Source organism: Pinus tabuliformis, chromosome 7 (assembly GCF_031772625.1).
Source record: "Pinus tabuliformis cultivar Carrire ecotype Pingquan chromosome 7, CPIR1, whole genome shotgun sequence".
Taxonomy (NCBI): Eukaryota; Viridiplantae; Streptophyta; class Pinopsida; order Pinales; family Pinaceae; genus Pinus; species Pinus tabuliformis.
In genome coordinates this window covers 1462354454-1462379628 of record NC_142293.1, presented here as the reverse complement: position 1 = coordinate 1462379628, position 25175 = coordinate 1462354454, and positions in this window count along the sequence as shown.

Below are 25175 nucleotides of genomic sequence, written 5' to 3'. Positions count from 1 at the left end.
AAGAATGATGATATCCAGACTCTGGCAGAAGAACTCACTTCATCCAGCAGTGAGGAGAAGAAGCATATTGAGGCAGAGAAGAAAACTAAGGGCAAGGAAGCTAAGGGTAAGAAAACCCAGGACAGGCCATCATAGGAAAAGCCACAAGAAAAAAAAAAGGAAAAGAAAGAAAAAGGACAAGCTGCTGAGGCCAAAGCTGGGAGTAAAGTAAAAACACCAACGCCAAGGGAGAAACGGTTGCAAACTCTGGCAGAGAAGACTGAAAGGGTGCAAACAACACCCAAGGCAACCACAACACAAGTCAAAGAGAAGGCACCCTTAGCAAAGCAAGCCAAATTAGGGAAAACTCGTTCTATAGGAAGCTAGCAGACTATTTCTATAGGAAGTCAGAAAATTGCTTCTACAAGAAGCCAAAAAATGGCCACTACAGGACTTTCTATAGGAAGTTCGAGGAAAGGGCAGCAGAAGGAGAAATTGGCCGAGATTTTAGCTAGGGAGGCAGTAGCTGTGTTGGCTACCCTAAGCACGTCCCCCAAGCAGAAGGGAAAGTGAAAGAGGGAGCCTCCCCTGTACTTTAAGGCAAGAAAAAGTGTAAGAATTAAAACCGGCAGACCCCAACCTCCATCCAAAGAACCAATCACCATTGCAGACACCCCTACCACACCAAAGGAGAGGTCCCCCTCCAAGGCAGCCATTACTTATGAGCAGGGAAGCCCGAAGACATCCACCTGGAGGGAGAGGATGAAAATGCTGGACAGAAAAACCTCTCTACAGGATGTTGAAACCATTCTACAGGAAACATTGGATAGACTAAAGGAGACTGAAGAAATGGAAGGTGAGGTAGCCAAATCACCACAAAAGGAAGAAGAGGTAGAGAAAATTATGGAACCTAGCCCCCAGCCCAACTTGGGCTCCTATTATAACTTCTTGGAGGCCGGAAAGATCATTCCTCAGAAATTCACAGTGCCACTTTTCCTTGCACTAGAGGAAGAGAGGGTGAGGACCCGCACTTGGATGAAAATTGCTAAGTCCAAGGGAGTAGCAGATATAGGTCCTCTGGAGGAGCAACTCAAAGAGGTTAGAAGAGAATTTTCTATGGTACGACATGTGGAAAGCATCTAGCGGGTCAGGCTACATGAAGAAAATGAGCAGCTCAAACAATAGCTACAGTCACAGGGGCAGAGGAAGGAAGACAGGCCTCACATCTTGGGGGAACAAGAGTTACAAGAGGGGCCCACAATAGCCATAGATACCCCTTATGAACAGCAAATAAAGGAAGGAACACAGACTGAAATTGAGGAACTGAACCAGCAACTACAGGAACAAGAATTACAAATACATTCTCTAAAATAGTAGCTGCAAGAAAAGGATGGAAGCTCTGCAGTGCAGGCAACCTGCCAAATCCTATGCCTTTTACCTCAAGGACCAATGGTTACAGTTTCAAATCAATACCTTGGCTCAAAGGGGCATCACCCCTTTCCAAAATTATCATCATTTTGCAGCTTTATGTTGCGGCAGTTCATGTGAGGATAGGGCCAAATTGGCAGAGTTCTACTTGCACAACTTCGCCCTTCTGGACATGAACGCATGGGATCCCAACACGGTGATAGGAGATGTCCAGCTTATGGCCATGGCCTCTTCGATGAGCCATGAGGAGAAGAGAGCAGCAGAGGTCCGTAGTATCACAGGCAGAGAGCTCAGTGAACCTCTCATGATTAGAGCAAAGCCAGATGATCCATCAGTAGTGATAAGTGCCCACCAGCACTTGGCCAACAGTCCTCGGGATCTACCGGAATATATTGAGCAATAGGATCAAGCCATTGCCCATTTTGAAGACATGGAGAGACTGTTGGGAGAAAACTGTATGCATGCCTGCACAAGGCGGTGGAACACACTGCCTCACAGCCTGAAGATAAGGGAATACCACTCTCCCACTAGGATGAGGGAGGCCTTGGCAAGGGTACCTCTCTACAAACAGTTGATCCAGAACTTGCAGGCCAATTGGATTGGCTTGAAATTCAGTCCTCCTTTACTTCTGGGATTGCTAGAAGGAGTGAAGGAAGAGGAGGAAAGTAGACAATGGGAGGAAGTGGAGAGGAAGGCAGGATTCCACGATCGGGAGGAGGATATCACAGCAGAGGCTTGGGACGTGAGGGAGGTGATCAAAGCCATAAAGGATGATGAGTTGGACTAGTTGCTCAGAGGATGAGCAACAGATTCAATAGGGGGTGATGATGAGCCCCCAAATTGGATAACCTATTGGGATCATTTTGCCTAATTATCCTTGTTCAATCCTCCATTTTTCATAGATTATGCATGTTTTCCTAGTATTTTTATGTTATTTGAACGAATAATGGTGGTCACTCTACCTAGGAGGCTAATACGTGGTTATTTCAGGATTTTTGGACAAATTTTGGAGCAAAACCAAGCAATCATGGGTCAGCTGACAACCAAGCTTGAGCTGAGGATTCGTAGGGAGGTTGTCTCTTGCATTAAATGGCCTTACTCGAAATCTCCACCCTCAACACTAAGCCTCACAGGCCACCAAAACGAGTTTTAAAGGAAGCCAAGCCGATTTTGGAGGAGTGACTGTTCACTAGCAGTTGGGACAGCTCAGTCCCTTGAATCTAGGAGGGTTGCTAGCCCCCTCGTATTGTACAAATAGGAAGGCCTTAGCCTTCGTAGTTTACTTTTGGAACTATTGTTATTTTTTCACTATAGTGCTGTCATTTTGCTCAGCCTGTTTTATTGTAGCTACTGTTGTACAACTTTCTCATGATGGTTAATTTTGAATAATGATAAGTAGCTTTACTTGGTATCAGATCTGAGTCCTTTATAGGAGCCTGCAGCCCTTGGGGTTGGGCCCAACCCGAGTGCTAAGGCCTCCTCTATGTATTGTTAATTGTTCTTTATGCATTTACAAAAACATTTCTATTAAGTAGGTTAAAGTTTGCTGATTCAATAGGTCACTGTAAATGGTTAGATAGACTTTTGAATGCTCATATTTTGTTGATACGTTGTTAATAGGAAAAGGTTTCAAGAAAAGGGCCATCAAACGTCTCTGGTTTCACCTCTCCTTCAGTAGGATCTGGAGCTGGGATCAGGATAACTTTGCTGCCCACAAAAACACTGATTTTGCTTTTCCATGCAAATGCTAGTGTTTGGTTTCCATGTGTAGAAGTTGGTTACAAGTTCAGACTTTCGTTTGCTTAGTTGCATGAGCTAAAATACATGGTTTCATTGCAGGTAACACTTCTTATTCATTCTCTTTGCTGGCAGCTAGCAGATTAGGTCATTGTAATTAGGTTTTTTTGAAATTCCAAGTCTTCGTTTGATCGGTTGGAAGAAACACCTTGCAGAGCACCTGTACCACTCCTTCATCTATTCATTCTCCATCAGCACCATCCACTGCACCTTCTGCTTAGAATCCTTTCCTCCTGCTCGCCATTTTCTCCCATAACCCTAGTTTTTTGTGTAACATCGCTTTAGTCTTTTTTGAACCAAATACAACCATCCACACCTGTCCACAACTCCATCGACCAAGTCCTATACCATCTCCAACCCTCACCCTACCTCCACACTCACTCCTTCACCTTTCCCTCTCCATTCATCCACCAAAAGCCTCATTACTGAATATCCTGTAGAAAATTCCAGACATCCTATAGAAAATCGCAGACATCGTAGAACCCCTGCAGACTTCCTGTAGAGGCTCACGAATGAGGTTTCTTGATAGCCAAACTCGGTGAAACTCTAGGGAAGGGTGTTAGGGACCCCTTAGGCCCTCTTTGAACCTTATTGACCTCCTCCAAACTTTTCCTCTTGCCCATCCACCTCTGCACAGCCCAAAAACAATCAAAGCATATGTATAAATACTCTGGTAACTTATCCAAAAATACAAAAATATGTTTCTTTCGGATGTTACTATAGAAGTAGCTTAGATACATGTATTTACCTTCCTAGAAGTCAATGGAATTTCTTTCAGTAGCTTGCATCCTCTTCCTGGCATCAGTAGGGTTAGCTGGTAGAATTAGGGTTTGCGTTTCCTTTTAGCTTTTCACTGTCTTTCTGCAAGTAGGTCAGCCTTCTTCAAAGTAGCTTTCGTCCATCGGTTAAAAGATTCTTGTCAGAGCTCATAGAAGTTGGCTTGAGCCCCTAGCAGACTTGTGCTAGCTGACCAAGTGATAGCGGCGGCAAGAGCTAGTACTTGTGCATACAGCACCGTCGCTTCCAAGTTTGTTACGAACTACGGGGTTGATAAAAGTAAAGAAGGGAGTCCCAGAAGTTGTAGCATTATTGTTGCAATACTGGAGCTCACCAAAAGTGACCATCAAGAAAAAGTATCCATTACCAAGGATTGATGATTTGTTTGATCAGTTGAAGAAAACAACATTGTTCTAAAAGATTGATTTGAGATTCGAATATCACTAGGTATGCATCAAACAGGAAGTCATTTACAAGACATATTTTCAAACCAGGTGTGGGCATTATGAGTTTGTTATAGTTCCATTTGGCTTAACTAATGCTCTAGCTACATTTATGTTCTTGATGAATAGTGTGTTGCGTCCATATTTGGATAAGTTTGTTATTGTTTTCATTGATGATATATTGGTATATTCTAAAAATGAGGAAGATCATGCTGAGAATTTAGCAGTAGTGTTGAGGTTGTTGAGAGAGCATCAGTTGTATGATAAGCTCAACAAGTGTATTTTCTTTTAGACCAAGGTACACTACTTGGGACATGTCGTCTTCAAGGAGGGCATTGTAGTAGATATATAAAATATAAGAGTCACCATGGAGTGCGTAGCTCATAAGAATGTAGATGAGGTGAGATATTTCATGGGGTTGATAGGCTATTATGGGAGTTTCATTAGGAACTTCTCATAGATTTCTTATCCTATCACATCATTGCAGAGGAAAGGTAAGAAGTTTGAATGGACAGAGGAGTGTGAGGCTAGTTTTGAGTAGCTTAAGCAGTTGTTGACACATGCACCAATGTTAAAGATTGCATATCTGGACAAAGAGTTTGTGGTATGCACAGATGCTTGCAAGAAAGGACTTCATGGAGTCCTTACGTAGGATGGAAAAGTGGTATGCTATGAGTCATGGAAAATAAATGAGCACGAGAAGAACTACCCCACTCATGATCTTGAGTTGGCTGCAATTATACATGAATTGAAAATGTGGAGACACTATCTTCTATGTAGGAGGTTTATATTGATGAGTGATCATAGTGGTTTGTGGTATCTATTTGACCAACCGAATCTAAATGGTAGGTAGGCTCATTGGTTGGCTATGATTAGTGAGTTCGATTTTGAGATCAGATATATCAAAGGTAGAGAGAATAGAGTGGCAGATTCTCTTATCAAGCGAATATAGGTAAATTAGTTAGCAGCTATGAGCTCCTATGGGACAGACTTACAGGATAGGATCTTGCAGGTAGGTCAACAAGATGGTAGATATATGGAGATTATGCACAGGTTGCAACAGAGTACTAGTATAGTTACATGTGATAGTATAGGTACATGTGATGTTAGGCCCCTATACTACTAGTGTAACCCCTTATTGTTATTAGTACAACCCCTTTATTATATTGATGTACCCATGTAGTGCCCATATTGTTACTATTGTGCCCCATAGAAGCCCACCAATGTTATTATTGTGCCTTTATATTATTATTGTTATGTCGGCTCTGATTATATTATGACCCCTTAGACTCCTATATATAGAAAGGAGGTCTTTTCATTTGTATCATCCAAGAATTGTTCATTTATCTAATGTAAAGGAGGTTGCCCCCTCGAAGAGGCTAAATTCTAAGGCATTGATCTATCTTTTCTATCTTTTCTTGAGCTAGTTTCATAACATTTGGTATTAGAGCTTTGGATTCTAGGGTTTCGTTGCTCCAAATAGGTCATCGTAGTATTTTTGCTATAACGTTTTTTCCGTGACGTTTCAGAAGTTGCAAAAAAAACCAATTTGATAATAAATCGCTCTGAACCTCAGGTTCGAATTTCAGAGCTTTTTGTGCTATATTTGTGGAGATATGATCTGAGGAAGTTGGTCTTTTTGCAGACCCCTGAATTACATTCCAAACAGGTAACCTAGGGAAAATCGTCATAACTTTCTCTTTGAGCATCGAATTTAAATTTCGTAAGAAGGTACAGAAAGAGGATGGACTTTAGTTTCTTGTATATCTTTTTTAGAGCCAAAGGTCGAAAAATTGACACGTGGCACTTCATACAAGTTCGCTCTTCTGGAAAGGTCTATAATTAGGTCATCTTGGGAGATTGTGCATAACTCTTTCTTGGAGAATCCAATTTGGATCAGACTAGTGGAATTGGAAAGAGGACATAGAGGGCTACTATAGGTAGTAGTTTCAGAACTTAAATATCTAAAAGTATAGAGTTACAGTCATTTCAAGATTGGGGTCCTAAAATCAAGAAAAAGAAAGATGAGGAAGTTTGATGGCAAGGATCTGGTAAATTGGATACTTCAGATGGAGCAATATTTTGATCTACATGGTGTACCACTGTTACAAAAGGTATGTATTGCATCTTCATATTTAGAACCGGATCAGTTTTTATGTTATAAAGGGCTTTTTTCTCGTAAACAACTTCTTACATGGTCAATTCTCACAGAGGAAATGATAGCACATTATGAGGATACAAAGAGCAACACCTTCTTTAGAGCGACACCACAACAATTGGAAAGAGTAAAAGGGCTTTGTGACATATTGGAAGGTAAAATTATGGCAACAAGGAAGTCCACCCCTCATGAATATAAATATGGACGTGTTGTTTCTCCTAGCCTTCCACAACCTACAAGGATTACACCACAACAATTGGAAGAAAAAAGAGAAAAAGGGCTTTGTTACAATTGTGATAGCAAATGCACTAAAGGTCATAAGTGTGCTGAGAAGAAATTATTTTACATAGAGTATGAAGAGGTGGAAGAAAAGGATCAAGAAACATCAAAAGAAGAGGATATACACCAAGACCCAAACCCAGAGAAAGAAGAAATGAATCAGACCATATCTTGTAAAGCATTGGAAAGAATTACCACTCCTCAAATTCTCAAGATAGAAGGACATATCAAGAAGAAAAAGGTGCCAGAAGTGAAAGATCACATCGAGAAAAAATAAATGAAGCCAACGATATCTTGTAATTCATCGGTCGAAATTACCACTCCTCAAACTATCAAGATAGAAGGACATATCAAGAAGAAAAATGTTCAAGAAGTGAAGATCACATCAAGCATCAAGAAATGAATCCAACCATACCTTGTAAAGGATTGGAAGAAATTACCACTCCTCAAACTCTAGAGGTAGAAGGACATATCAAGAAGGAAAAGGTTCAACCAGTGAAAGATCACATTGAGCATCAAAAACAAGTTCTCCAACTTTTAAAGGATAATGCCACTTCGGTGCAAAATCAAATGAAACAATAGGTAGATCAACATTGTAGTGAGAAATGTTTTGATGTAGGTGATTGGGTATTTTTACTACTACATCTCAAGCAAGCTATTTATGAGAAGGAAACGTTGGCAATACTACATGCACTTAAAAAATGGCGACCTTACCGAATGGGAAGACTCTTCAAGGATGAGGATGTGGAAGCATTGTTTTGTGCTATTTATATTATCCAACCAGAATGGATAAACGAAGCAAGGGATGAATGGAAGAAGGATGAAGAAGTATGGCCACTTATTCAGAAGTTGCAAAAGATCCCAATTCAAACAATATTGCTAGAAATTGAAGAGGAAGGAAAAATCATATTGGAACTTGGAGCAATCACAGAAACAAGAACCTGACAACGACGAAATCTATCAATTTCAGAGTATCTCATCAAGTGGAAGAACTTTCCCGCTGAATATTCCACATGGAAGGACAAGAATTTTATACACAAGCTTCAAGAACTACTCAAGCGTTGAGAACAACGCTTTTTGAAAGAGAGGGGCATGTTAGGCCCCTAAACTACTAGTGTAACCCCTTATTGTTATTATTACAACCCCTTTATTATATTTATGTACCCATGTAGTGCCCATATTGTTACTATTTTGCCCCATAGAAGCCCACCAATGTTATTATTGTGCCCTTATATTATTATTGGTATGTTGGCTCTGATTATATTATGACCCCTTATACTCCTATATATAGAAAGGAGGTGTTTTCATTTGTATCATCCAAGAATTGTTCATTTATGTAATGTAAAGGAGGTTTCCCCCTCGAAGAGGCTGAATTCGAAGGCATTGATCTATCTTTTCTATCTTTTCTTGAGCTGGTTTCATAACATGTGAAAATACATGTATAGGTATAGGTAATGGTACAAGTATAGGTGCAGGTGCACAGTACGTGGACTATTGTCTTACGACAGATGGATTGGTTAGATTCAAAGACATGATATATGTCTTAGATAGTAGTGAGCTCAAGAAGGTGATATTGAGGGAGTTTCATACGAAACCATATTCAGGTCACCCTGGTTATTAGAAGACACTAAAAATAGTGAAGAAACTTTATTATTGGCCGAACTTGACGTAACAGAGTTTGTGGCAAGGTTTTTTTATTATCAACGTGTGAAGGTAGAGTGTAACCATCCAAGTGGAATGCTAAAACTGATTGTGATTCCATAACGGAAATGGGAGGTCATGTCCATAGAATTCATCACAGGTTTTCCGAGGACAATGAGACAGTGTGATTCCATCATGGTTGTTGTGGACAAGTTGACAAAGGTTGCACATTTCATTCCAGTGAAGTCTACATTCTCAGCTAGTGATGTAGCACAATATTCATCAAATATGTGGTCAGATTGCATGGTGTTCTAAGGAATATTGTGTCAGATAGGGATGCGATGTTCACTTCGAAGTTTTGGAAGGATTTATATGTAGGTTTTGACACTAAGTTGGCCTTCAGTATAGCTTATCATCCATACACCGACGGCCAAATAGAGAGGGTCAACATGATATTGAAGGACATGTTGATGATGTATGTGATGCATCATAGTAAAAGTGCGAAGAGTATATTCCATTGGTAGAGTTTTCTTACAAAAATGGGTATCAGTAATCTTTTAGGATGAGTCCATTTGAGGAATTGTGTGGGCGGAGTTGCAATACTCCCATCATTTGGCATGATCTAGTTACGAAGGTGTTGATTGGACTAGACATGTTAGCAGACATGGAAAAGTAAATGTACGTGATCAATAAGAATCTAAAGGCAACACAGGATAGGCAGAAGAGCTACGCAAATCAGAGCAGGTTAGTTAAGGAGTTCCAAGTTGGGGAACATGTGTACTCGTGCATCAAACCGAAGAAGATCTCCTTAAGGATTGGATCATGTGCCAAGTTGGCACCAAGGTTTTGTGGACCCTTCAGTATCATTCAGAGGATTGGGTTGGTAACCTATCTACTTGAATTTCCTGTGACAGTGAAATTCCATGATGTTTTACATGTGTCATTGCTTAAGAAGTATGTTAAAGATGTTGATCATGTGATTGACTAGTCTGTATTTTTGGTCCAACCATATGGAGAATTCCAATCAGAGCCTCAATGTATATTAAAGAAAAAGGTTCTCATGCTCCGAAACTGAGAAAACAAGAAAATTAAGGTGCAATACAAGCACTTTGGGCCCGATGAAGCTACATGGGAAATGGTAGATCACATGAGGGCTATGTATCCTTCCTTGTTTCCTGTTCGAGGCAAATTGGTTTGATATGGTGTTTTGGTATATGTTTTGGCACATGTTTTGGCACATGTTTTGGTGATGTTGGTATATGTACATGTTTATATGGATCTAAATACCACCATGATCTATGTTATAAAGCTCCAATAAGTTGTATGGGTATCATCTCATTATGATGTTATGTTTTCATCTTGGTTTTATTTTCAGCAGGTTGATCATTGTAAATAATGCATCGAGCTAAGTTATAAATCTCCATCGGCAGTATGTTTTGCTTACAACATTCTTGTGGTTATAGGTGTTGTTGAACACTAAGGACGATGTTCCCCGAATGGGGAGTGTTTTGTAATAGCCCTGGTGAAAATTCCATGTAATAAAAGTTAATAAAGGAAAAATAATAACCACGGTTGATGGGACACTTATTCCATGCTGAATGTTGGGAAAAATCCTAGTGATGAGGATCACTTGTGATTGACTAATTGCTAAGGAAATTGGCAAACGAAATGGCTAAGGCCTTGGAAAGGAAAAATTACATTTTTGGCACCTTTATTTATGAAAATAATGGAAATTAGGGGAAAAGGGAGTTGAAAGGTCACAGGTTACATGTGAGGAGAAAATTGAAGGAAAATAATGGAAAATGAAGAAAATAGATGCCTCATTCATAAAAAGGCTTTTCAGGATCAGTTGGTAACCTTCTTTCAGTTCAGTTTTGAAGCTCTCTCATTATTCTCTCTCTCTCTCTCATACTCTTGGATACTTATATTTTTCTTGGAGTACTCTTGGAGGGTGTGGCATACTTGGATTTTTGGAGCAACAAGGCAAAGGAATAGCAGAAAAACACAAGAGGACATTGAGATCAACAAATACAACAAGATTTTCTTTCAAGTACTGATTTGCATGTATGTTTCCTCACTAGTTTTGGAATGCATGGCATATGCATGTGGATTTTTGGTCATGATCTATCACTAGCATGGAGGATTGCCTAGATTTACAGTGGATTGCCTAGCCTTTCCATTTCATGGAAATCCATGGAGATTGTGGGTTTATTTCATTGTTTTATTTTGATTGGTTCTCATGTTTCCTTAGCTTGGATTGAGTTATTAGTTCTTGGAAGCCCTAGTTGGAAAAACACTTTGGATGCCCAATAACATCTTGGGTTGAGTTACTAGTCCTAGAATCCGTGGTTGGGAAAACACTTTGGAATCCCTTGGCTGGTTGAGTTACTAGTCCTAGAAGCCTTGGTTAGACAAATGCTCTAGAAGCCAAATCGTAGTTGTGCATTGAGTTACTAGTACTGGAAGGGTTGGTTGGAACAAATGCTCTGGAAGCCCTAAAAGGCTTGGATGGAGACCAATCTAATGATCGTTTTTGTGATGTTCGACCATGAGGTGGAATCATTGTTTGATGGGTTGAGGTGGATGGCCTCTGGACGCCCTCAATGATTTTGGATTAATGTGTTTTATGAGATCCCATATTCATGCTTGGAATATTGCATGGAGGTGAATGGCTAAAGAGAGATTTGGCTCCACCATTCTATGATCGAGTGGAATGTAGAATTCCCGTCCCGGGTTTGGATTTTGCATCATCAATATGAGGTTGTTTCTCCTTCCATTTCTATGAGTATTATATTGGTTTATATGTGGATCATATGGTTTATGTTTTATGAAAGTAGCTATGTATGGCTCTCATCATGTTTTTACTGGTAAATGAATGAAAATTGTATCAATAACCTAATGGATGAAATGGTAGTTGATGTGTTGAGGCATCAATTCTTCTTAGCGATTCTCAGCTAAGTATGAGATCCCTATGCTCAGACATGTTATTTACACATGTAGATTACATATTCGTGATATGTTTGATGAAATGTCCGTCATGGATAGTAAGGGTCTAGTCAAGTTCTCATTCAAGTGATTGCATTTATACTGTTGTTTACTTGTTATTTTACTATTCTAAAGATATCATTCAATTTTGGGCAGTGACCTAAGCTCTGGGCCTGAAAAATTGATTCAAATCTCGAGGACGTTAGCACAACGATGTGCAAAAAAATTCCTAGACGCTAGATTGTAGGCCTGTGAGAGCATCCATAGGTCCTTGGACGTTTGCATTCCGATAGCTTGAGAACCTCTAGAGGTCAAGTGGTCCAAAATCTCATTGGTTCCCAAGGGCTGGTTGGTATAATGGTTGGATTGGTTCCTGAGGGTCCTAATGCTAACGTTGAATGTCTTTATTGTGTGTTTCCATCGATTCCACTTCCTTCACATGACTTAGGAGGGAAAATCATATCATAGTCACCTCTCGTCACATGTTTACCTTGCAAATCGATTGCTTGGGTTAATGTGAGAGGAGGGTGTTACACTTGCTCTATGTTTGTCCAAGGAGAATTCTAACAAAATTATCCTATATAAGAGCCCTTTGATAATCTATTTCTTGTCAATATTCTACAAAGAAGGACCATCGATTTTATGTTCCCCATAAACTGCTACAAATCCCTTGTGCCAAAAAAGGAGAGTGTGCCAAGAGCCTTGGGTTATGCATGGAAAATGTTTGGGAAAGTTTGATATTGGGAAAGTTTGTATCCTCACTTTTTCATTACCTTGAAAAGCCATGAAACCCTAAATAAATCTAGATGCAGGACTAGTTCTCAAAGAACTTGAAAAAATGTCACTTCCTATTAGATCAAAGCTGATCTGATCAACTTATAACATATCTCAGAAAAAATGAGAAGGATCTTGTAGTGAACCTCTGATACCATGTAAAAGTATAAAATACCCATGTATCAGACTACAAAACCTAACAATCATTTTCCTAAAAAATCAGACAAAATGAATAATAAAAAGAAATCACTTCATTACTTGAAAAAAAATATGTTATACATGAACTTAATTTATAGGAGAAATATAATATTCTAGCAATAGCTAGAATATAAGACAACTTAGTAGATAAAGATAAGATTGAAAACCCAACAAACAAGGGAGCCACTGTCATAGCGGTAGTCCCTGTTGGGGTTGAGAAACTCCAGTTCTTTGAGTTGCCACAATGACTTTGGTAGTAATTTTAACATGTTCCAATTTTATACTTTCAGTGAGGATTAGACTGATGAGTCTTGGGCATCTCAGTTCCCTTGACATAATTGTAATTTTATTGCCAAAAATTGAGATTCTTTTGCGATATACGTGAGCATTCATCTTTAAAGACAGAGTTCATAATATTACATGGCATCAAGTTCAACACGTTGTCTTGGAAAGTTGTAATAATAATCAGAGCAAGTGAGAAACTCTGACAAAGTTGTAACAATGAAATGCTTCACAAGGTTGAATTGGAAGTTGCCTTCAGACTGTTCAAGTTGCAGAGAGTATTTACAAACCCTCCTATCTCACTTGGCAATGGTTTTAGCTTTGTACATATTAAAATATCCAAAACCTGTTGAGAGTCCTTGCCGATAGATACTTTTGTTTTGGTATTTAAGAAATAAATAAATGTTAATTTATTTACATATGATGCCGACAACAGCGATATCATCTGCATACATGGTCTGCAATGCAAAAACATGATTTGATTTGCAATGCAAGAAGATAATTTGATGCTCATATCTATATTGGAAAAAAATCCCATAATTATAATTATTTTTTTAATTGTAATAATCAAACTCTTAAAAATATTATAGATATGAAATTATACAAATCTAATCCTATTACAAATTGTTGTTCATAATACGCATATATCCATAAATGTCAAATACTACAATAAGCCGGTAGATACTTTTCTCTTGGCATTTAAGAAAGAAAGAAATGTAATTTATTACAGACTACTGTTCATAATAAGCATATATTCATAAATTTCAAATACTACTACTAAGCCGGTAGATACTTTTCGTTTGGAATTTAAGAAAGAAAGAAATGTTAATTTATTTCCATATGATGCTGACAGCAGCGATACCCTCTGCATACATGGTCTGCGATGCAAGTAGATCATTTGATGCTCATATCTATATTGGAAAAATACTCCCATAATTATAAAAGTACAATTATTTTTAATTGTAATAATCAAACTCTTAAACAAGCAGATGAACTACTATTCCTTTGGTTAAAAAACTCAAAACTCTCCAAAGATTCCAGATATGAAATTATACAAATCTAATAGTATTAGAAACTAGTGTTAATAATGTGCGTAATAATATGCATATATCTATAGATGTCAAATACTACCAAGGATCATAACAAAACTGCTTTTCATAAATGTCAAATACTACTAAGGATCATAATAAAACTACTTTCCATAAATGTCAAATACCACTAAGGATCATAATAATTAAAACTGCCCATATATCGTTCTTGACCGTGCCAAACATCAAATTCCACCGGCTTCAGTTAGCAATGGTACAAGCTTCCCACTATTATGTTTTGTATGGTGAAATGGATGGTAATAATGTAATTCTTTACTAACATACAGTTAGTGAATTACAAATAGATTGCGTATAAAAATGTCATTCAAACCTTAATTATGTATGCATTGATGTCTATATAGGTCACGACCTGTGCAGTTCGAATTTCGGATGCACAAAAAAACAATGAATATTCGTTGAAAAATGATACTTATCTAAAGCTTTGTTACCATACAGAGATAGATGGAAACCACCTTAAAGATGAGTTAGCTTACGGGGTTGAATTTTTCCACTCTGATAATAGAAAATATAGTGAATAAAGTAAATAGTTTGAAACAAATGTTAAGATTAAGAGTCAAGAATAGAATCGATGGAACTCCAAGTTGCAGGAAACGCATTAAAGATGTGTACAAGTAATAACACAGGCTTTCAACGTTAATATTTAGCTTTGTGGGAAATCTTGATTTGTAACGGTGATCTAATACCACCATATAATTGAGAATATGTACTACAAATGCAAGAGTATGCAAAATTGCAGAGGCAACTTATATATGCAGAACATTACATCACTAATGAAATCAATACCTAGCAGAGATGAAATGCATATACATTTCAAGGATTACTACCAAAACAGTGTGAAAGCAATGCAGGGAGATCCTAAACAATGCTAAACCGCAAGCCCAAAAATACTTGTCAAATAAAGATGAAATTCAAAGGCTGTCAAATTAAACTGGACCTCAAAAGCTGTAGCAGTTCACTGCTCTAATACTGTAATGTATAAAAGCAAAGAGAAACTGTAACGTATCAAGCTAAAGACAGAGCTTTTAAAAAGATACTTGTAACACATGCAGAAAAAATGTATAATACGAAAATATATTTCAAACATGTAAAATCCCGTGGGCCCACAATTTTACCACCTACCTGCCTCTCGTCCTTCTTGCATACCTTACATCTTTGCCTTTATCTCTTTTGCATGTCCGACGTGTCTACCTCCTAGCTAACCAACTCACTTGCATCTAGCCAAATGATTGAATCTCCTTCTAGAGTCTTTCTAAAACTGTCCTGAATAAATGATTCAAGGTAGTGGAGGCACGTGGATTGTATCAAGGCCATATGTCACTGAATGTTTGTTTATTTTTATTTCAATTATTTTAACTTTTAACAAATAAATAACTAATATAAAAACATATGCAAATTTATATAAAATAAAAATTAATATGATTAAGCAAATTGAAGTAATTTCTTTTTAGTTGTTGTAGATGGTGCATGGTTGGATGTTCAAATATGGTATGGAGGTTTTATAAGGTATAAATGTCGATGGGGATAGTTTTAGGAGAGCGAGCTCAAAGGTATTGCTTTATATACCAAGGATATCCAAGGAGGAATGGTCATATACTTTCGGTGCTATGGAGCAGGACTTGCTACAATAACTAGTACTTTGGAACAACAACAATGAACAATCTTCCTTATTGTTACAAAGCTTGTGGAAGATTATAAATATGGACAATATGTAAATCGACCACTCTCATATATAACAACATTATCTTATGTAAATTCCTAAGCCTTGCAGACGTGAAATAGATGAGTAAACATTGAGCTATGGCAGGTGATGAGATAAAATGGCCATTGTAGCCCGCTCCTGTTGTTGAGAATAAAACACCCACCATTACGCAGATTGGTTCAGTCGACTAAAGACCGATAGGGGATTCAAAGACAAAATTAGTAGTGTTTCTCCTCGTAGCGGCATATCTTCTTCCGACCGAGCCCTATCAATCGAGTTAGCCCTATCAATGTGAAATGGAGAAATCGATGTGCAGGGTTCACCCAAGGATTGGTTTAGCCCAAGACGAAACCCACAGTGATCAGGGTTGGCTTAGTCGGTGTAAAGCTCTTATATACAAACAGGAACCCAGAGAAAAAAGAAAAATGGAGGGCGTTCTTACCTACGTGCATAAAGCCCTTACTGCACGCTCAGCAAAATACAAACCATAGAAATGAGATTTATGTGCATGGAGATCACCCCCTTGGACATTCCAGTAGTCCCAGATGAATAAAGCAGCATGGCGGTATTGGCTTGCTCGATTTTCACAGAAGGGGGTCGGTGGGATTCGATACCATGGTGAGGTTGTGCAGAGTGGAGATGCAATTTTAGTTGTTTTGTGACCCTAAGTTAGAAGAAGAGGAAGAAATTAGCAGAATTCGCAACTGGGTGGCTTCCGATTTGGCAACCAAAGATGGCATGGTAAAGGCCAACACGGCGGAAAAGTCTCTAGCCTGCTTCGCTATCTCCGATGCCGTATTTAGCGGATTTGTTGTCATGACGACGGCTCTGATGGACAAAATTACCATGTAGATTATGGGGAAATGAATTGAATTTGGCAAGAGGAGGAGTACGACGTCGGGTTTTCCGATGCCCAGTTTGGCCAAACCAGCGGCAAGTGATTTCACTCTCTGCCATAGCTGAGGGAAGGTGATGGTTTCTCCTATGGCAGAATCAATGAGGGCTATGTAGCCTCTATGGGGATGCGAAGAAACGAAGGTGGGGAGATCCAAGTATTTGTCTTGGGGGAAGCTTAGCGACTTGCGCTTGTTGTAGTAGGCAATAAGCTAGAAGTATAGCCACTACAGTGACAGGATTTTGGCTCAGCTAATAAGTTATGCACACAATAAGAGGTTAATGAGCAGAAATTACCTCCACATGCACAAAACTAGAGGTAAATGAGCAGAAATTACCTCCACCCTCCTTGGCAAACCCTTCCTTGACCGAAACTCCTCCTCTCTTCCTTGGCTAAAACTGAAGATCCCCCCTTGACACCTGAAACTAAAACTCTCTGCTTTGATCTGAAACTCACTCTCTGCTTTGCTCCTGAAACTCTCTCAAAACTCACTCCATACTTTGCTCCTGACACTCTCTACTCTGCTCCTAAAACTAGCTGGAAATGGAAACTCACTCTCTACTCTGCTGCTCTGCTCCATAGGAAGGATTTGTGTACAAACGTGGACGCCTATGCACAACCATTAGACATCTGGCATTGGCTGCATGTAGGGCACGAAGAACATGCATGAAAGAAAAACGGGCACCCTAAACATGCATGAAAAGAAAACATTGAGCAACAAAACAAATAAAATTTTGATAAAATAACCATGTCCATCCTAATGTGCCTCGAAACAAGTGAGGTTTTGAATAAGAGGTGTATGTTATGAAACCATCTCAAGAAAAGATAGAAAATAAAGATCAACGCCTTAGAATTCAGCCTCTTCGAGGGGGCAACCTCCTTTGCATTACATAAATGAACAATTCTTGGATGATACAAATGACAAAACCTCCTTTCTATATATAGGAGTCTAAGGAGTCACAATATAATCCAGCCAACCTAACAATAATAATATAAAGCCACAAAAATAACAATAAAGGGATTCTAAGGGGCACAGAAATAACAATATGGGGGTAATAGGGGCACAACAATATAAATAAGGGGTATAACTACAATAGTAATGGGGTAATCACTAGTATTATAGGGACCCAACATGCCCCTCTCCTTAAAAAAAGTGTTGTCCTCAACGCTTGAGCAGTTCTGGATACTTCTGCATAAAATTCTCATCCTCCCATGTGGAATCTTCAGCGGATAAGTTCTTCCACTTGATAAGATACTCTGAAATTGATCGATTTCGTAGCTGTCGAGTTCTTGTTTCTGTGACTGCTTTTGCTTCCAATATAATTTTTCCTTCCTCGTCAAGTTCTGGCAATATTGTTTGAACTGGGAGCTTGTCGCCTATAACCTTCTTTAAACATGAAACATGGAAAACTGGGTGCAATCGAGAAGCTGCAGGAAGCTCCAATTTGTATGCCATAGTACCAATCTTTTCCAACACCTTGTACGGACCATAATACTTTGGTGATAATTTATTATCCTTCTTAGCTTGCTTTAGGGACATTTGCTTATATGGTTGTAGCCGTAGGAATACCCAATCACCTACATCAAAACTTCTTTCACTGCGATGTTGATCTGCCTGTTGTTTCATTCTATTTTGTGCCAACACGAGGTTATCCTTTAAGAGTTGGAGGACTTGTTGTTGATGTTCGATGTGATGTTCCACTGCCTGAACCTTAGAATTTTCTCTTAAATATGATGTGATTGATGGTGGTTGATACCCATAAAGTGCCATAAATGGGGTCATTTTTGTTGCTGTATGGAAGGAAGTGTTATACCACCATTCAGCCAGAGGCAACCATTTGACCCATTGTGTCTGTTTATCAGATACAAAGCAACGAAGATATCCTTCCAAACATTTGTTTACTATCTCAGTTTGCCCATCAGATTGAGGATGATAAGATGAGCTATGAGCTAACTGAGTACCAAGACAAGAAAATAATTCTGTCCAAAAATTTCCAGTGAAAATGGGATCTCTGTCACTTACAATAATCTTTGGGTTTCCATGTAGCTTTTGAACTGTTTCCATAAATGCAGTAGAAACTGTACTGGCTTTAAATGGATGTGATAATGCACAAAAGTGTGCATACTTGGTAAGTCTGTCAACTACCACCATGATGACACTCTTTCCCTCAGACTTGGGTAAACCTGTGATAAAATCCATTGAAACCTCCTCCCAACGTTGGCTTGGAATGGATAAAGGTTGTAATAGACCCGGTGTCTTAATTGTTTCAACTTTATTTTGTTGGCAAACCAAACATTCCGCCACAAACTTTTGAATATCTGATTTAAGGCCATCCCAAAAAAATTCCTTCTTAACCCTGTGGTAAGTTTTTAAAAATCCTGAGTGCCCTCCTAAGGGAGAAGTGTGCAATTCCATAAGAATCTTTTGTTTTAGCTGGGAATTCTTACAGAGGTATAAGCGATCTTTGTACCATAACGAATCATTTTTCCAGCTAAATGTATCAGAAGTACTGGAATCTTGTTGTAGCTTTCGAATAAGTGCCCACACTTCTTCGTCATTCTTCCATTCCTCCTTTGCTTCGTTTATCCAATCTGGTTGGATAATAGAAATGGCACACAACAATGCTTCCACATCCTCATCCTTTCTTGAGAGTGCATCTGCCACCACATTTTGCTTCCCTTTTTTGTAGATGATTTCAAAGTCATAACCCAACATCTTTGTGACCCACTTTTGTTGCTCTTCAGAGGATAATCTTTGTTCTAAAAAGTATTTAAGGCTATCATGATCCGTTTTTACCTTGAAGTGTCTTCCCATTAGGTAGGGTCGCCATTTCTTAAGTGCATGGAGTATTGCCAACATTTCCTTCTCATAAATAGCTTTGCTTAAAAACTTTCCCTTGATTGGACGACTTTCAAAAGCAATGGGTCTTTCATCTTGCATTAGAACAGCACCAATTCCATTTCCTGAAGCATCACATTCCACAATAAAGGTTTTTGTGAAGTCCGGTGTAGCTAAGACCGGTGCTTGGCACATTGCCTCTTTAAGATGTTTAAAGGCCTTTGTTGCTTCCGGAGTCCATGAAAATGAATCTTTCTTCAATAATGTTGTTAGAGGTGCTGCTATTCTCCCATAATTCTTAACAAACTTGCGATAATACCCTGTCAACCCAAGAAATCCTCGCAGATGCTTTATGGATGTGGGGATTTTCCATTCCTTAATGGCTTTAATTTTGCTAGGGTCTACCTTAACTCCTTCATGAGATACAATATGACCCAAATATTCCACCTCCTGGACTCCAAAGAAACATTTGGATCTTTTTGCATATAATTGTTTCTCCTCCAATAGTTGTAGCACCTTGTCAACATGTTCAACATGATCCTTCCAAGACTTGCTGTAGATTAGTATATCATCAAAAAATACTAACACAAATTTTCTAAGGAATGGTTTGAAAATTGAATTCATCAAACCTTGAAATGTTGAAGGTGCATTGGTAAGGCCAAAAGGCATGACCAAAAATTCATAATGACCCTCATGAGTTCTAAATGCCGTTTTCGGAATGTCTTCAATCTTCATTCTGATTTGATGATATCCCGAACGAAGATCCAACTTGGTGAAGTAAATTGATCCATGCAATTCATCCAGTAATTCATCAATGACAGGAATGGGGAACTTATCTTTAATAGTGAGCTTGTTGAGCTCCCTATAATCTGGACACATGCGCCATGATCCATCCTTCTTGTGCACCAATACTACTGGAGCTGAGAAAGAACTTTGACTCGGTTGAATTATACCAGCCTCTAGCATTTCTGCAACCATACGTTCAATTTCACTTTTTTGGACATATGGATATCTGTACGGCCTGATGTTTGGAGGAACACTTCCTGGAATCAGATGAATAGCATGATCATGATCACGCATAGGTGGGAGACCTTTGGGAGTCTCAAATACCTTGGAATGATTGTCCAAGACTTTTTGGAGATCTGGAGAAATAGATGATTCCAATGTGGAAACATCTAGCGAACATAATTGTGCAATTACACCTCTTTGCTCCTTTTTAGAAGCTTTGTCATGCCATTAGAGCTGATTATCTTTCCTGGTTTCCCTGCAATACCCCTTAATTCAACTTCCTTTCCTTCCACAGAAAATTTCATGAAAAGTTCTTGAAAATTAAAAGCTATTGTACCCAAGGATTGTAGCCATTGGACTCCTAGTACAACATCAGCACCTCCCATTGGAATGGAAAGCATTGGGCTAGTCAATACATATTCTCCCATGGATAGCTTGATATTATGGCACTTTCCAGAACAATTTATTGTTCCTCCATTTGCAATCATCACTTGACACTCTGGTGCTGGATATAGGAAGCAATTCAATTCTTTTGCTACCCTACAATGAATAAAATTGTGGGTGCTTCCTGAATCAATCAACACTATTACCTTTTTCTTCTTGATTTGTCCTTCTATCTTGATGGTTTGAGGAGTGGTAATTCCCGCCAATGCATTACAAGATATGGTCGGATTTATTTGTTCTTCATCTAGGCTTTGTTCCTGGAATATATCCTCTTCTTTTGACCTTTCTTGCTCCTTTTCTTCTTCCTCTTCACAATCTATGTAGAATAATTTCTTCTCAGCACACTTATGACCTTTTGTGTATTTGCTATCACAATTGTAACAAAGCCCTTTTGCTCTTTTTTCTTCCAATTGTTGTGGTGTCAACCTTGTAGGTTGTGGAAGACTATGGGCAACAACACTTCCGTCTTTATAGTTGTGAATGGTATGCTTCCTAGTTGCCATAATTTTGCTTTCCATTTTTCTTGCTAACCTGAATGCCTTCTCTAATGAATCAGGTTCCCAAAGGCGCACATCATGTTGGATATTATCCTTTAAAGACCCTATGAACACATCAATCCTATGCTCCTCTGGAATATCTTTTACCCTTATGTTCAATTTTTGGAACTCCTCAATGTGCTCCATTATTGAACCCTTTTGTTTGAGACTTATCAATTGGCTAAAAAAAGTGTTGCTTTTTGTATCCTCATAATGTGCTATCAATTCTTCCGTAAAAATTGCCCAAGTGATAAATTGTTTACGAGAACAAAGCCATTGATACCATACAAACTGATTTGGTTCCAAATATAAAGTTGCCATACGTACCTTTTGTGTGTTTTGCACATTATTGAGATCGAAGAATTGCTCCATCTGTAATATCCATGTGGCGGGATCCTTGCCATCAAACTTCCTCATATCGATTTTTGGAATGTGGTGATTCTTCAATCCAACATTAGTGTCTATGGAATCATGATTAACATTTCTTTTGTTCTCATCATGAGTTTCCTTTACTACCTTTTCACCATTAGTAAGTATTTCTTGTAGAAAATTAGTCAAATCTGTCTTCAAATCTGCCATGCCTGTCTTCAAATTTGTGTTCAAATCTATCTTCAAATTATCCATCTTAGCTTCCATGCCATTCATCTTAGCTTCCACGCCATTTATCTTAGCATTTGTTAACTTTTGTGAACGTGACATTTGTTGCACTTGTTCTTGTAATTTTGATATATCATGTAGCATTTCTTCCTCTTCTTCATGAGTCATGCTAGAGCTTTCAGGTTCCTTACTAGGTGTTTTCATTTTCTTTCCTCGGGGCATCAGTTACCGATAATAATTCTCTACTATGCCCTTTGAATTCCTTCAAAATAAATTTTCAAACCAAGCTTAAGAAAAAATTTAAAAAAAAATCTACACACCTTTTTTCACTTTGTAGGAACTCGATATTGGCTCTGACGTATCTCTGTACTTTCCAATCATCTAGTTCTGAACTTATGACCTATAGTAGCTCTCTATGTCCTCTTTCCAATGCCACAAGTCTGACCCAAATTAGATTCTCCAAGGAAGAGTTATGCGAAATCTCCCACAGTGACTTGATTATATACTAGTTCAGTAGAGCTAAATTGTACGATGTGCCGCGAGTCACTGTTTTGACCTTTGGATCTGAACAGCACCCACAAGAAACTACAGTCCGTCCTCTTTCTGTACCTTCTTACAAAACTTCAATCCGATCCCCAGAGAGAAAGTTATGACGATTTTCCCCAGGTCACCTATTTTGAATGTAATTCAGAGTCTGCAAAAAGACCAACTTCCTCAGATCATATCTCTGCAAATATTGCGCAAAAAGCTCTGAAATTCGGACCCAAGGTTCAACGCGATTTCTTCTCAAATGGGTTTTTTTTGCGACTTCTGAAACGTCACAAAAAAAAAGTTATAGTGAAAATGCCACAATGACCTGTTTGGAGTAGCAAAACCCTAGAATCCAAAGCTCTGATACCAAATGTTATGAAACCAGCTCAAGAAAAGATAGAAAAGAAAGATCAACGCCTTAGAATTTAGCCTCTTCGAGGGGGCAAGCTCCTTTACATTACATAAATGAAAAATTTTTGGATGATACAAATGACAAAACCTCCTTTCTATATATAGGAGTCTAAGGAGTCACAATATAATCCAGCCGACCTAACAATAATAATATAAAGCCACAAAAATAGCAATAAAGGGATTCTAAGGGGCATAGAAATAACAATATGGGGGTAATAGGGGCACAACAATATAAATAAGGGGTATAACTACAATAGTAATGGGGTAATCACTAGTATTATAGGGACCCAACAGTGTAAGTGAAAAGTTTGGTTAAAATTTCATTGCGCGAAATTTAAATGCCCAAACCTTAGCTTAAATTTTGGAGAACAACGCGGTCAACGGTAACTAGTATGAATTCAACGCTCAATTGAACACTATAGTCCCTGCTATGCCAGAGGCAGGGACTAATAAGGATAAGAACGACATAAAATTATGAGTTTCAAGACTTTTGCTATTGGAACTCTAACTTAAAATTCATCAACCTAAATTAATAGATGTAATCTTTATACATAAAGTGTTTAATTTAAAACTTATTTTAATGTTTGGGATATACTTTGCATCCAAGGAATTTCAATGTGAACCTTGTGGTAAAGAAAGAAAGTAATGTTACATTAAAAGCTTAACGTCTCTATAGTTTGTGATAAATTAGATGATAATTTCATATATATGTCACTAGCTCATAGATTTACATGAAATTTTCAATTTAATTAAAAGCGGTTGATTATTTGAGTTTATTAGGAAGGTTAAACATTAAATTACCTTTGTATTTATCAATAAAGATCTATCTTAAGTGCAGATCTAACATGAGGCAAGAAGAATAAAAAATCTACCATGAACGAAGAAGAATCAAATTTCTTCACATGGAAACTTCTTTAGAATGTAAAATGCAATGTTATTTATCATTGTTTAAATTATATTTTGAAATGGTAAATAGAGTATATATAGGACAAAATAAATGTACTTATTTTTTTTTTCATGATATATATGTCTGTGTGTGTTTAATGATATATAATATATACATAATTGACATTAAAATAGAGACATTTTATAACCCAAATTAAAATGGCTTTTTTATTATTAATGTATTTTTAAGTATATGTTAATATTAATTTGTATTAGCCCACGGGGTTTTGGATTGATGGTGAGTTTTGGATTGATGGTGAATGGGTGCATTGTTAAGGCACTCCTTGTGATAGGTCACTGGTTCAAATCCCTCGTGAGTACTTACCTACCAAAAATAATATATTAATTCCTATTAAAATATTTTATTGATAATCCACATTGAATATTTGTTTATATAGAACATTAAAATATTTTATTTTAACAATTTTTTTTTCTATATATAGATATATATGAAGTTGATATCTACAGAAATTAGTTAACATATATCTTCAAATAGTTTATTTAAAACTTTAGTTGAATTTTTTTTGAAAAGTATGAGATTTAAAAAGCTTTCTTATACATTTTTTTAACTTCTAATGACTTTAGAGCATATTCATTTTTTTAGGTAACATTATTTTTTTATTTAGAACATTATGTTTATATTTTATTTTTATTTTTTATTTTAAAGGGGATAGACGGGCATACTTACAAATCTCCTCATAGTGGGTCATAGAACCAGCATAGATCCATCTTAACTAGGGATGTAACATGATCCAAGAGGGATCAAATTTCTTCACCTGAAAAGTTCCTTAGAGTGCAAAATACAATGTGTTATTTTTCATTGTTTAAATTGTACTTTTGAATGATAAATAGATTATATATGAGACTAAATAAACATTTTAACCCAAAAGACTTAATTTTTTCATGATATCTACATAATTTTTTTAAATAATATATAATATATACATAATTTACATTGAAATATTTTACATTCAATGTCTTCTCAAGCAAATTAAAATGGTTTTTTATTATTAATATATTTTTAAGTATATCTCCGTATTAATTCTTATTAAAATATTTTATTAATAATCCACATTGAATATCTTTTTATATACAACATTAAAATGTTTATTTTAACAATCTTTTTCATATATATCAAATAGATATGGATATAAATTAGTTATCATAGATTTTTTCAAATAGTTTATTAAAATCTCTAGCTAAAATATTTTTGAAAAATATAAAATTTAAACATCTTACTTATACCATTTTTTAATGAAACTACAATAAACTCAGCGATAAAACAACTTTCAAGACATTAACTTTTATAAACACTTTTAATAATTTAATTATTAGAAATATTCTAAAGAAACATCATTAATAATAATTATAATTTTTTTTTTGGTTTTATGTTATTTGTATTATTTTTAAGGAGATTGTT